General features: G+C 46.4%; 1 non-coding gene across 1 annotated transcript; it reads right to left on the bottom strand.

The window, feature by feature from the left end:
• Positions 1 to 7,337: 7,337 nt before the first annotated feature.
• Positions 7,338 to 7,400, bottom strand: LOC136377867 (U7 small nuclear RNA). Its single transcript, XR_010746483.1, has one exon. It is a non-coding gene; the product is annotated as a U7 small nuclear RNA (small nuclear RNA).
• Positions 7,401 to 13,304: the final 5,904 nt, after the last annotated feature.

Below are 13,304 nucleotides of genomic sequence, written 5' to 3' on the forward strand. Positions count from 1 at the left end.
CTGAAGCTGGAAATGGGGAGAGACAGTCAGACAGACTCCCGCATGCGCCCGACCGGGATCCACCCGGCACGCCCACCAGGGGCGATGCTCTGCCCACCAGGGGCATCGCTCTGCCCCTCCGGGGCATCGCTCTGCCGTGATCAGAGCCACTCTAGCGCCTGGGGCAGAGGCCAAGGAGCCATCCCTAGCGCCCGGGCCATCTTTGCTCCAATGGAGCCTTGGCTGCGGGAGGGGAAGAGAGAGACAGAGAGGAAGGAGGGGGTGGGGGTGGAGAAGCAAATGGGCGCTTCTCCTATGTGCCCTGGCCGGGAATCGAACCCGGGTCCCCCGCATGCCAGGCCGACGCTCTACCGCTGAGCCAACCGGCCAGGGCTAGAGGCATCTTATAATGGCAGCTTGCCAGAAGGACCTTGGCTTCCCTGTCTGTGGCTGGAGTGCTCACACCCGCCCTGGTGCTGGCACCTCCTGAAACTGGGGCATTCAGCCTCCTGGATCTCATGAGATCCTCCAGTACCTCCCACAGATTTTCCTCTTTTTGCTTAAGCTAGCGCAAGTTGGCTTCTGAAATGAGAGCAAAGTAGCTTTCACACACATTATCCAGTGTAAGCAGCAAAAGTGAGTTTACATCAAGGATTCCGAAGTGTCATGAAATCCAAGGGCAAGCCTGTGCCCAGGCTTGAGAAGGAGTCTGGAAACAGGAAGTGGGAGCTATCCAGAACTCAGAAATATAATTGCCCTCTGCCCTTTCTGTTTTGTTTTTTGTTTGTTTGTTTGTTTTGTTTTGTTTTTTCTTTTCTTTGTTCTCTTGCTGCTGCCTGGTTTTCCCTGTCTCTTGATCCCTATGAAAGAAGATGGCCACACCAGGTCACCCAGGTTTTATATCTCCTCTGTCCAAAAGCAGATCCCAGAATGAGAGTTGAAATTCCAACTTCCTGGAGTGGAAAATCTGATGAGCCCAGTCTGGGCGAGGTGTCTACCTCCACCCAGTCAGAGGAGATGAGGTCATGCAGCGTGAACATGGATGTTGGAGAACCCACCTCGTCGACAAGGATGAAGTTCAAGAGGGCCAGTGTAAACAGGGCTGACATCCTAAATGTTGAACAAATGGCAGCTCAACTTCAAAATGGCCCAGTCTGGCCTAGTTCCAACTTACAACCACCCACCACGCTCTACCAGAGCAGACCAAGCCAGCTTATCTGTCTTCCTACACTGGGCACTGCTTCGGCCAAGACTTGTGAAACCACCTTATCTGCCCGAGTCATGCCTCGCCTCCTCAGTCTAACAGAATAGAAGATAGCCTCATAATTACCTCCTGTACGCTGTAACATTCAGAAATCATTGGGGGCCTACTGTGTGCCAAATACTGTACAAAGGCTTTCAGAGACTTATCTTGTGTGACTTTCTTGAGAACTCTTGAGTACTGCTAACCCTATTTTATGGAAGATAAAATATGCTCCAAAGGTCTAGTTCCCAAGTCCAATAACTGTTTGTGATGGTGAGGGATTCAAACACAGGCTTGTCTGAACTCAAAGCTCAAGTGCTCTTTCTACTGCCAAGGTCAATTCCTACAAGGAAAGGAGGGGCGGGAAGAATGGAGTCGTGTTCCTTAGAAAGCAGGTCCTGAAAGTGAAATTGAGTTTAGACTGCGGGCTCAGACACTGTGGGCTTCCTGCTGGCTTTCTAAGCTCTGACCCTGACTCCCTACAGCCCGAACTCATCCCTCCGCTTCTCTGACTCAACCTACAACAGGAAAATAGGGCCAACCAGGAGGTCAGTGACATGATGGTAATGACAGGGCTCGAGATTCTGTACAGCGATTTATCTGCTGGGTCTCAAAGCATTTTATGAGCATGGCCTGTCCCAGGAAGATTCAAAATAAACTGAATGCGGGGGAACTGCCAATAATAATAATAGCTCACATTTATTGCACGCTTCCTGTTCCTGACCTTGTGCTCAGAACTTCGTGTGCATTAAGTCACTTAAACCTCAAAACAAAACAAGTTTGCACAAGAGGACACTGAGGCTTAGAAAATAATTTCCCAAGGTCACACAACAAGTAAGTATTTGGGTTTCTTTTCGTTTTTGTTTTTGTTTTACAGAGACAGAGAGAGAGTCAGAGAGAGAGGGATAGATAGGGACAGACAGACAGGAACGGAGAGAGATGAGAAGCATCAATCATCAGTTTTTCGTTGTGGCACTTTAGTTGTTCATGGATTGCTTTCTCATATGTGCCTTGACCGGGGGCTACAGCAGACCAAGTGACCCCTTGCTCAAGCCAGCAACCTTGGGCTCAAGCTAGTGAGCCTTGCTCAAACCAGATGAGCCTGCACTCAAGCTGGAGACCTGGGGGCAGGGAGACCTGGGTCCTCCATGTCCCAGTTCAACGCTCTATCCACTGTGCCACTGCCTGGTCAGGCTGGTTGATTTTTGTATGTGCTCTAATCAAGGATCAAACCTACAACCTTGGTCTGTCAGGAGGACATTCTAATCAACTGAGCTACCTGGCCAGGGCACAACACGTGAACTTTCGAATTCTAGCCATTTGTCTCAAAAGAGCCCAAATTTTACTACTATGACAAAGAAATAAATACTAGATATGTGCTGAAGAAAAACTTCAGAATATACCAAGAGAAGTTGAAGGAAAGAATCTGTCACTCCAGAGGGAATATGAGGCCAGAGAGCCATTCTCCCACGTGAGGGAGACCGGCGGAACCACAGGCAGCCCTGGCTGTGATGGGCCATGAAGAGCTCGCTGAGGGCGTGAGGTAGTTTCCACCTCCCAGCCAGTGGGGTTCACGTTATCTTCACCCCAAGTTCTAAGCTGCAGCGGCTGCTCCGCCTGGCTTGTCTGAATGTGAGTGCCTGGGGTGTGTGAACCCCTGGGGGACACACCAAGACTTTCCAAGGGATATCTGGGCGTGAGATTCTGTTTTGTGGTCCACCTGCCATTCTAGATCTGGGCTGCTTTAGTCAATCTGGGCTACTATAACCAGATGCCAGCCACTGGGTGGCTTGTAAGCAATATGAATTTATTTCTCACAGTTCTGGAATCTGGGAAGCCCAAGATCAAGGTAGCAGCAGATTCGGTGTCTGATCAGAGCTGGCCTCCTAGTTCACAGGCTGTGTTGTCTTCTTGCTGTGCCCTCACGTGAAAAAGGCATGAGGGAGCTCACTGGGGTCTCCTTTATAACAGCACGTATTCCATCACCTAATCGCCTCCCAAAAGCCCCACCTCCCAATGCCATCTCCTTGGGGGTGAGGACCTCAACATATGACTTTGGGTGGGACACAAACATTCAATCTGAAACAATTCTCCACTTCAACATGAACTCTTCTCCTAAGTTGATGTGATTGTAAACTTCCCTGTTGGTTTAGGCATCTCCTTTCTAGTAGCCCTTCTCCCACTAGACAAAGATTTGGGGTGGAAGGAAGTTATCTTTCTTTGGTCCAGTGGGAGAGGAGCGCTTCCAAGGCACCAAACAAAGGGACAATCAGAAATATTAGTTAGGTATTGAGAAAGCCAGTGTGTCTAAGGACAGGATAATAATTTGTTTGGAAAATCAAATACCGAATTTTTCGCTCCATAAGATGCACTTTCCCCCAAAAAAAGTGGAGGGAAAAATGCCCATGCGCCTTATGAAGCAAAAGATATGGTATTTTATTAAATATTTTAACACACTATTTGGTTCAGAATAATTTTTTTCTTATTTTCCTCCTTAAAAACCCTAGGCGTGTCTTATGGTCAGGTGTGTCTTATGGAGCGAAAAATATGGTAGTTTCCAGTCCTTTGCTTTTAATCCAATTGGAGGAGGATATAACTAAGTTGCTAACTAAGACCTTAGTAAGTATATATAATTTTTGATACTTCGTAAAATCATTTTTGACATAGAACTCAGAAGAAAAACAAATTGAGCGACATGGCTTTAACAAAATTCCATCCAATCCCATCTACTTGTTTATGTAAACAACGTTTCTCAGCACTTAAACATACTGCTCACAAAAATTAGGGGATATTTAAAAATGAATATGAAGCAATAAAAAAAGAATTTGATTTTTTTTTTTTTATTAAACAAGAACATCAGAAAGCAAATGACGCCTGACCAGGCGGTGGTGCAGTGGATAGAACATTGGACTGGGATGCGGAGGACCCAGATTCGAGACCCTGAGGTTGCCAGCTTGAGTGCGGGCTCATCTGGTTTGAGCAAAGCTCACCAGCTTGGACCCAAGATCGTTGGCTCAAGGAAGGGGTTACTTGGTCTGCTGAAGGCCCGCGGTCAAGGCACATATGAGAAAGCAATCAATGAACAACTAAGGTGTCACAAGAAAAACTAATGATTGATGCTTCTCATCTCTCTCCATTCCTGTCTGTCTGTCCCTATCTATCTCTCTCTCTGACTCTCTCTATGTCTCTGTAAAAATAAATAAATAAATAAATAATTAATTAAAAGAAAAGCAAATGACACGTCAAAGAAAGCTGTTTGATTATGCAAATGAGATGCAAAACGAACTTTTATTTCATTGGTGAAAATGCACTATATAAAAGGCTGAAAGTACTGAAGTATCTGCACGTTCCCTGATCCCCTAATTTTTGTGAGCAGTGTATATGAATATCTCTTTCTTGCCATGAATATTATTCACTCACAGTTATATGAAAAAACAGTCTTGCCTGACCAGGCATTGGCACAATGGATAGAGCATTGGCCTGGGATGCTGAGGACCCAGGTTTGAAACCCTGATGTTGCCAGCTAGAGCACAGGCTCATCTGGCTTGAGCGCAGGCTCACCAGCTTGAGTGAGGAGTTGCTGGCTTGAGCGTGAGATCATAGACATGACCCCATGGTCGCTGGCTTAAGCCCAAAGGTCACTGTCTTGATGCCCAAGGTTGCCAACTTGAGCAAGGAGTCACTGGCTCAGCTGGAGCCCCCTGGTCAAAGCACATATGAGAAAGCAATCAATGAATAAACTAAAGCAGTGGTTCTCAAACTTTCTGAAGTCGGGGCACATTTAAAATCCTACACATAATTGTAGGCACACGATATACAAATTTCTGAGAAATATGTTATAATAAGTAAGTCAAATATTAAACAAAAAATATAAAGTCCAAGCGTGCTTCTATGGTAATTAAACAAAATAAATATGAAAAAATTAAATTTATTCTGACATTAAAAAATATATATTTTTTTTCTGAAGCTGGAAACGGGGAGAGACAGACAGACTCCCGCATGTGCCCGACCAGGATCCACCCAGCACACCCACCAGGGGGCAACGCTCTGCCCCTCCGGGGCGTCGCTTTGTTGCAACCAGAGCCACTCTAGCGCCTGGGGCAGAGGCCAAGGAGCCATCCCCAGCGCCCAGGCCATCCTTGCTCCAGTGGAGCCTCGGCTGCGGGAGGGGAAGAGAGAGACAGAGAGGAAGGTGAGGGGGAGGGGTGGAGAAGCAGATGGGCACTTCTCTTGTGTGCCCTGGCTGGGAATCGAACCCGGGACTTCTGTATGCCAGGCCGACGCTCTACCACTGAGCCAACAGGCCAGGACAAAAAACATTTTTATGTTACATTTTTTGTTATGTGTTTTAGAATTCATAAAAGAGAAGGGTTAAAAAGTTAAAAAATGACAAAATGTTATCTTTTTATATATATATATAGATAGATACATTCTCAGTAATATTTAGTAAATTCGGCAGGTCCCGATGCAAATGTGTTAAGTTTTTCATTCTTGTGTTTATGAGAACCATGAGCCTGATGTGTCCTAGCAATTTCTTCAATGTTTGGGCATATATTTGAAAGGCAAACTCTCATTTTCTCGCCAATACATTGAAGAATTCCTCTCCTTTTACTCTGAATTGTGTTGAGGGTAGAAAATCCTAACTCACATAAATAGGATGTTGAAAATTGTAGTAAAATGTTCAAAGCTTTTTTAGATATTGCCACATATTCTTTCTTCTTTTATAGAAATCCAAAAGGCTTTAAAAGACAATTCCTTATGTTTAATCATCAATCTAAAACCCCCACCATACATATCATCTTAACTTTACACCAAACAAAGGATAGAAGAAACTTGCCTCCAGTCTTTCCGGGGGTAGTGTAAACAATCCAGCACCACAGTTTAACAGCTTTTTGCAACCTAATCAGGCAAGTGAGGTGGGGGTTTTGGCAAACTGTCAGCTTACAGCCAATTCCCCACACCTCTGTCCCCCAAAAATCTAAACTCCAAAAACCCTGTTGGTTTTTTGGTCCCCAACAGGCACATATTTCTCTGGAATACCATAGGGCACACCTGGAAATCTTCTAGGATGCACCAGTGTGCCCTGGCTCACACTTTGAGAACCACTGAACTAAGGTGTCACAAGTATGAGCTATGAATTGATGCTTCTCATCTCTCTCCTTTCCTGTCTGTCTGTCCCTGTCTCTCTCTCTTACTAAAGAAAGTCCTATCCACCTCAGTAAGAGATATGTTTCCAGTAAAATTATTTTCGAAATGAAACAACTGTCAAAATTGGTAATATGTTTATGTTGTTTTGGTCAGATACAAAAAATTTAAAAAAATATTTTTAAATTTCTCTTTGTATACCAGATTTCCATGCATAGAAATATGAAAGGTGCTTAAAAACACTTTCAAGTATAAAAACATGTTACATGGAGATAAAGTTCTGAGGGGGAAGCAGAATGTGTACAGATTTCTGTCCCACTTGGTTTCTCTATATTAAAACGGGACATGATGGGTAGCAAATTGCAATGGGATGTAGATCCCAATGAATTTCTTTTTTAAAAAATTTTTTTTATTTGTTTATTTTTTTTTACAGAGGCAGAGAGTGAGTCAGAGAGAGGGATAGACAGGGACAGACAGACAAGAACGGAGAGAGATGAGAAGCATCAATCATTAGTTTTTCGTTGCACATTGCGACACCTTAGTTGTTCATTGATTGCCCTCTCATATGTGCCCTGATCGCGGGCCTTCAACAGACCGAGTAACCCCTTGCTGGAGCCAGTGACCTTGGGTTCAAGCTGGTGGGCTTTTTGCTCAAACCAGATGAGCCTGCGCTCAAGCTGGTGACCTCGGGGTCTCGAACCTGGGCAGCTCTATCCACTGTGCCACCACCTGGTCAGGCTGGATTTTTTTTTTAAAGACTTCATTTATTCATTTTAGAGAGAATAGAGAGAGAGAGAGAGAGAGAGAGAGAGAGAGAGAGAGAAGGGGGGAGGAGCAGGAAGCATCAACTCCCATATGTGCCTTGACCAGGCAAGCCCAGGGTTTCGAACTGGCGACCTCAGTGTTGTAGATGACGTTTTATCCACTGCACCAGAACAGGTCAGGCCCCAATGGATTTCTTTTTTTGGGGGGGGGCCTTCAGGCAAACACCGGAAGACCTACTAGACAAATTCAAAAAGAGCTGTAAGCACTCCAATGGATTTCTTTAAAAGAGTAATGTGTTTTATTTTGAAATGTCAATACTTAAAATACACTAGAAATCACATCCTTTGTAACTATGTAAATTGCTGATGAAAAGTTTTAAATGTCACCTTAAGTGAACAATCAAATGAGAAGACCATTGGCCTGAGCTGTAGGACATTGGGCAGTGGATTTAAAAGGGTGTCTGTCTGTTGTGGGAAGTACCCTCCCCCCAGAGAGAGTAGGGACCTAGCCTCACACTGACTCCTAATCCAATTTCCCACCAGGTGACATACTGTGATGCAGATGCTTTCTCTGGAAGGCCCTTTTCAGTGCTCTCTCTTGGCCCCTCCCTCCCCTAAGTAGAGTCAGCAAGCCTGTATAAGCACCTTGTAAGTCAATAGCTCTGAAACTCACAGAATCACCAGTGTTAGACCCATTGGAGAGTCTGGTTCACAATGGGATTTCAGTGGACCCTCTTCAGATCCATGGACTCACATTCTCTGGGGGCTGAGGAAGAAATGTCCCAAACCTATGCTGGAATGGAACCCTGTGGTCTGGCATGAACATCTGTTCCATCCCAGAAGAACTTTGCTTTCCTGGTAAAACACTTGAGCAATTTTCTGATGGACTGCCTTCAGAGCCTCTTCTGGGACCTTGCCCAGCCTCCCGAGGACCTATAACCAGTCCTAGCAGGTTTCTGGTAATCTTTAATCAGACATTCTTCTTTGTTCTTTTGTCTCCAGTCTAATATTGATTATCTAAGACAGCACTGTTCGAGAGAAATATAAGGCAAGCTACACTTACCATTTTAAATTTTCTAGTGGCTACATTTCTTTTTTTTTTTTAGATTTTATTTATTCATTTTTAGAGAGAGAGGAGAGAGAGAGAGAAGGAGGGAGGAGCAGGAAGCATCAACTCCCATATGTGCCTTGACCAGGCAAGCCCAGGGTTTTGAACCGGTGACCTCAGCATTCCAGGTCAACGCTTTATCCACTGCGTCACCACAGGTCAGACCTTTTTATTTGTTTTTTTTTATTGTTGTTTTGTTTGTTTGTTTGAGCCAAACTGTTGACAATTGCCTGGAAGCAAAGTCTCAACAGATTGAGAAAGTGCTCTGGAAAATGGTGGTTTCACTACTCATGGCCACACTTTTTTTTTTTTTTTTTTTGGTATTTTTCTGAACTTGGAAACGGGGAGGCAGTCAGACTCCCACATGCGCCCGACGGGGATCCACCCGGCACGCCCACCAGGGGGCGATGCTCCACCCATCTGGGGTGCTGCTCTGTTGCAACCAGAGCCATTCTAGCGCCTGAGGCAGAGGCCACAGAGCCATCCTCAGTGCCCGGGCCATCTTTGCTCCAATGGAGCCTTGGCTGCGGGAGGGGAAGAAAGAGACACAGAGGAAGGAGAGCGGGAGGGGTGGAGAAGCAGATGGGCACTTCTTCTGTGTGCCCTGGCCGGGAATCAAACCCAGGACTCCTGCACACCAGGCCGACGCTCTACCACTGAGCCAACTGGCCAGGGCCATGGCCACACTTTTTAAAAAGTAAAATGAAATAGGTGAAATTAATATCACCTATTTATCACCTGAGTGTCGTCAGGAGGTAAGGACAATTTGAGAGTTGAGTTTCTTAGGAATCTTTGTTCATGAGGTAGTATATTTTATTGAACTAAATATATCCAAAATACTATCATTTCATTATGCAATCAATGTAAAAGTTATTAACATGCAGTTTTACATGTTTACCATATAAAGTCTTCAAATTGCAGAGTGAACTCCACACTATAGCATGGCTCTCCGTTCAGACTGGCCACATTTCAATGCTCAGGGGCCGCGTGCAGCCTGTGGCTACCGTGCTGGACAGCAGACCTTTAAATACTCTTATATTTTCCTTTTAAAGGGTGTCTGCCAAGGAAGAAGTCTTTGAATTGCGTTTTTCCTTTTTTTTTTTTTTTTTCATTTTTCTGAAGCTGGAAACAGGGAGAGACAGTCAGACAGACTCCCGCATGCGCCCGACCGGGATCCACTCGGCACGCCCACTAGGGGCGACGCTCTGCCCACCAGGGGGCGATGCTCTGCCCATCCTGGGGGTCGCCATATTGCGACCAGAGCCACTCTAGCGCCTGGGGCAGAGGCCACAGAGCCATCCCCAGCGCCCGGGCCATCTTTGCTCCAATGGAGCCTTGGCTGCGGGAGGGGAAGAGAGAGACAGAGAGGAAAGCGCAGCGGAGGGGTGGAGAAGCAAATGGGCGCTTCCCTGTGTGCCCTGGCCGGGAATCGAACCCGGGTCCTCCGCACGCTAGGCCGACGCTCTACCGCTGAGCCAACCGGCCAGGGCCTTTTTTTTTTTTTTTTTTTTTTTTTTTTTTTAAGAAAGCCTCCTCCCTTGCAGCAAATTTGAAACAAAATTTTGACATGTGTTTGCAATCAATGCGTCTGGAAAGTTGCTTTACTAAGTGGGTGGGGAGGTTAAAAATCTGCATTTTATCCACTGTTGGGGTGATTTTCAGGCACGCTTCAGTGTTTGAATCACTCTTCTAACTAGTTCACATCTAATTCCAACTTGCAAGTGTCCAGTTCTTTTCCCGCTGTCTCTATGGAAACCTGTTACCAAATTCTTTCGTAGTCCAGAGGCCAACAACTGATACAGCCACTGAATATCGCTTCTCCTGAGCTACTGACCTCAGCAAAGTGGTAGTCCACTCCTAACTCTCAGCCCAGCTGCATGTCCCAAATGTAGAGGCCTGAAGCATGGACCCTGCACGCAGAAGGGCTTAGCAAGCGGCGGATGTGATTTTTAGGTAGCCTGCCTCTACCTAAAACCAGGTTCTCCCATTAAATAGCTACGTGACTTGGACACGTTATTTGACCTCAGGTCTTCATCTGTAAATAAGGGGATATTGATGCTCCTATTTCATAGAGTTGGGCTCATTAGATGAAGCCCACAGGACCATGGCGAACCATGGGCAACTCAACCGGGAGAAGTCGGGAGAAATGTTCACAGGGTTTGGGGCTTCTGCTGAATGACTCAGGGCGGGAAGGAGGGGGAGAGGGAGTGGCTTTGGACTGAGTGTCATCAGGAGGTAAGGACAGTTTGAGAGTTGAGTTTCTTGTTCACCAGGTAGGAGGAACGAGGCTGTCAAAGTTAAGAAAGTAGTAAGGACTCAAAAGAAGAGGGGTAAATAAAAAATAAAAATAAAAAATTTTTAAAAAAGAAAGCCTGACCTGTGGTGGCGCAGTGGGTAAAGCGTCAACCTGGAAATGCTGAGGTCGCCGGTTCAAAACCCTGGGCTTGCCTGGTCAAGGCACATATGGGAGTTGATGCTTCCTGCTCCTCCCCCCTTCTCTCTCTGTCTCTCTCTCCTCTCTAAAAATGAATAAATAAAAAAAATTTTAAAAAAATAAAAAAAATAAAAAAAAGAACGGGTGTGTGGCCCCTGGGCCACAGCTTCTTAGACACATCATTTTAGGTTCTGTTAGATACTTTAAGTCTGACTACCGCCAAGGCTGGACAGTGAACTCAGAACCTTGTTTCTTTACTACAGAATTCAGCTAAATGTGGAATGTCGCGTCCCCAAACCCCTTCTCCCACGCTCTGCACCTCGGTTGGCAATGAAAGTCTCTCTGTTACAGAGACCTGCACAGCTCAGAACCTTCAGGCAGAAGTGGGATAGTCCATTCTCATGGGAAAGATTTCAAATAGCAAAGTTTCTCCTAGTCTATGATTGTATTTTATTTTATTTTCGAGAGAGGCAGAGACGGGAAGGGAGAGAGAGGGTGAGAAGCATCATCTCATGGTTGCTTTCATTTTGGTGGTGTATTGATTGCTTCTTGTATGTGCCTTGACCAGAGCAAGCCAGTGTCCCCTTGCTCAAGCCAGTGACCTGGACTTTCATGCCAGTGACCTTTGAGCTCAAGCCGGTAACCTTTGGAATCGTGTGGACGATCCCCCCTTCCTCTTCCACTCAAGCCAGCAAACCTGTGCTTATGAGCCAGCACTCAAGCCAGTGAGCTGGGAGTTTTCAAGCAGGTTATCTCAGCCCTGTCACTGACATTAAATAACCCAGTCAGGTTTTGTGGTTCATAGGCATAACTAGTGTTAAGTGAGATGTTATATGCAAAGTGCCTGCTGCGTAATAGGTCCCAACACGCGCCAGCTGCTCTTATTAGTGTGTGTTCATGTTAGTATTGGCGGTATTCATCTCAGTTTCCTGCAGCACCCTTCCTTTCCTCCTGCTCCCCGGCTGCTGCCTGGTCACAGTGGGGCAGTTCTTCATGTCAGTCCTAGCCCTCCCCTGGCTGCTCCTGACAGGGGCGTCACGGAAGCTCCCAGTCCAGGAGCCCCGGCGTGCTCACACTGCCAGGCCCAAGGGTCCCTTCACCTGTGACACTGCCTTCCTTACCTGAGCATTATGGCTCCACTCTTTCAGGCTTCACGTCTGGCCCTGGCCTGGTTTCCCATGTACAAATGACCCGAAGGCGCCTGGGAAAGGGAACCTACTTTTATCAGGAGTCAACCACCATTTTCAACCCTGCTGCCCAAAGTGCTGCCACCTACTTTTATCAGGAGTCAACCACCATTTTCAACCCTGCTGCCCAAAGTGCTGCCACACACACACACACACACACACACACACACACACACACACACACACACACACGATGCCAGAAGACTCCTCAGGTGCTACGGGGTGTTTCCTTCCTACACGCCCACACGTGTGCTCCGCCTCCGCTCTCCTCCACACCCGAGGAAGCAGCGTGGTTTTCAGGCCCTCCCTCAGAACCTGTTTTCTGCACACTGGTTTTTCCAGCTCCTCTTCCTTCTGTGAGTGTGGCGCTCAGGGCCACTTCTTGCTTTCCAGTGCAACAATACTGGGCTTATAAAGTAAAAATGTGTACGAGCCCTTTAATGGCTTGGAAACAAAGTGTTTTCTACTTGCATCTCATAGGGAAAAAGTAATGGGAGAGATAAGTAAGAAGACTCCCAATGTTAAGGTGACCAATCGTCCTTCTCTAGGGAGGACAGTCCTTCTTTTGTAAGTTCTGTCCTCCCTCGAAAAGTGTCCTCCTACATGTCCTCCTATTTGATATTGGAAGACTCATCTGTAAATGTCCATATTTGATTGATGCAGAGTTGATCCATTGCGTGTGCTGTGACATATTTGTATCTAAAGAGTACTTTTTTCTGGCCCTGTTCAGTTGGCTCAGTGGTAGAGTGTCAGCCTGGCGTGCAGGAGTCCCGGGTTCGATTCCCAGCCAGGGCACACAGGAGAGGCGCCCATTTGCTTCTTCACCCCTCCCCCTCTCCTTCCTCTCTATCTCTCTCTTCCCCTCCCGCAGCCGAGGCTCCATTGGAGCAAAGTTGGCCCAGGTGCTGAGGATGGCTCCTCTGCCTCAGGCGCTAGAATGGCTCTGGTTGCAACAGAGCAATGCCCTAGATGGGCAGAGCATCGCCCCCTGGTGGGCATGCCGGGTAGATCTCGGTCAGGCGCATGCGGGAGTCTGTCTGACTGCCTTCCCGTTTCCAACTTCAGAAAAATACAAAATAAAAAAAAAAAGAGTACTTTTTTCTTACAATCATTATTAAAAAATTTTTTTCTCTTTTTTTTTTTACAGGGATAGAAAGAGAGTCAGAGAGAGGGATAGACAGGGACAGACAGACAGAAATGGAGAGAGATGAGAAGCATCAATCATCAGTTTTTCGATGCGAGACCTTAGTTGTTCATTGATTGTTTTCTCATATGTGCCTTGACTGTGAGCCTTCAGCAGACCGAGTAACCCCTTGCTCAAGCCAGCGACCTTGGGTCCAAGCTGGTGAGCTTTTGCTCAAACCAGATGAGCCCGCGCTCAACCTGGTGACCTTGGGGTCTCGAACCTGGTTCCTCCGCATCCCAGTCTGATGCTCTATCCACT

Source organism: Saccopteryx leptura, chromosome 6, assembly GCF_036850995.1.
Source record: "Saccopteryx leptura isolate mSacLep1 chromosome 6, mSacLep1_pri_phased_curated, whole genome shotgun sequence".
NCBI lineage: Eukaryota > Metazoa > Chordata > Mammalia > Chiroptera > Emballonuridae > Saccopteryx > Saccopteryx leptura.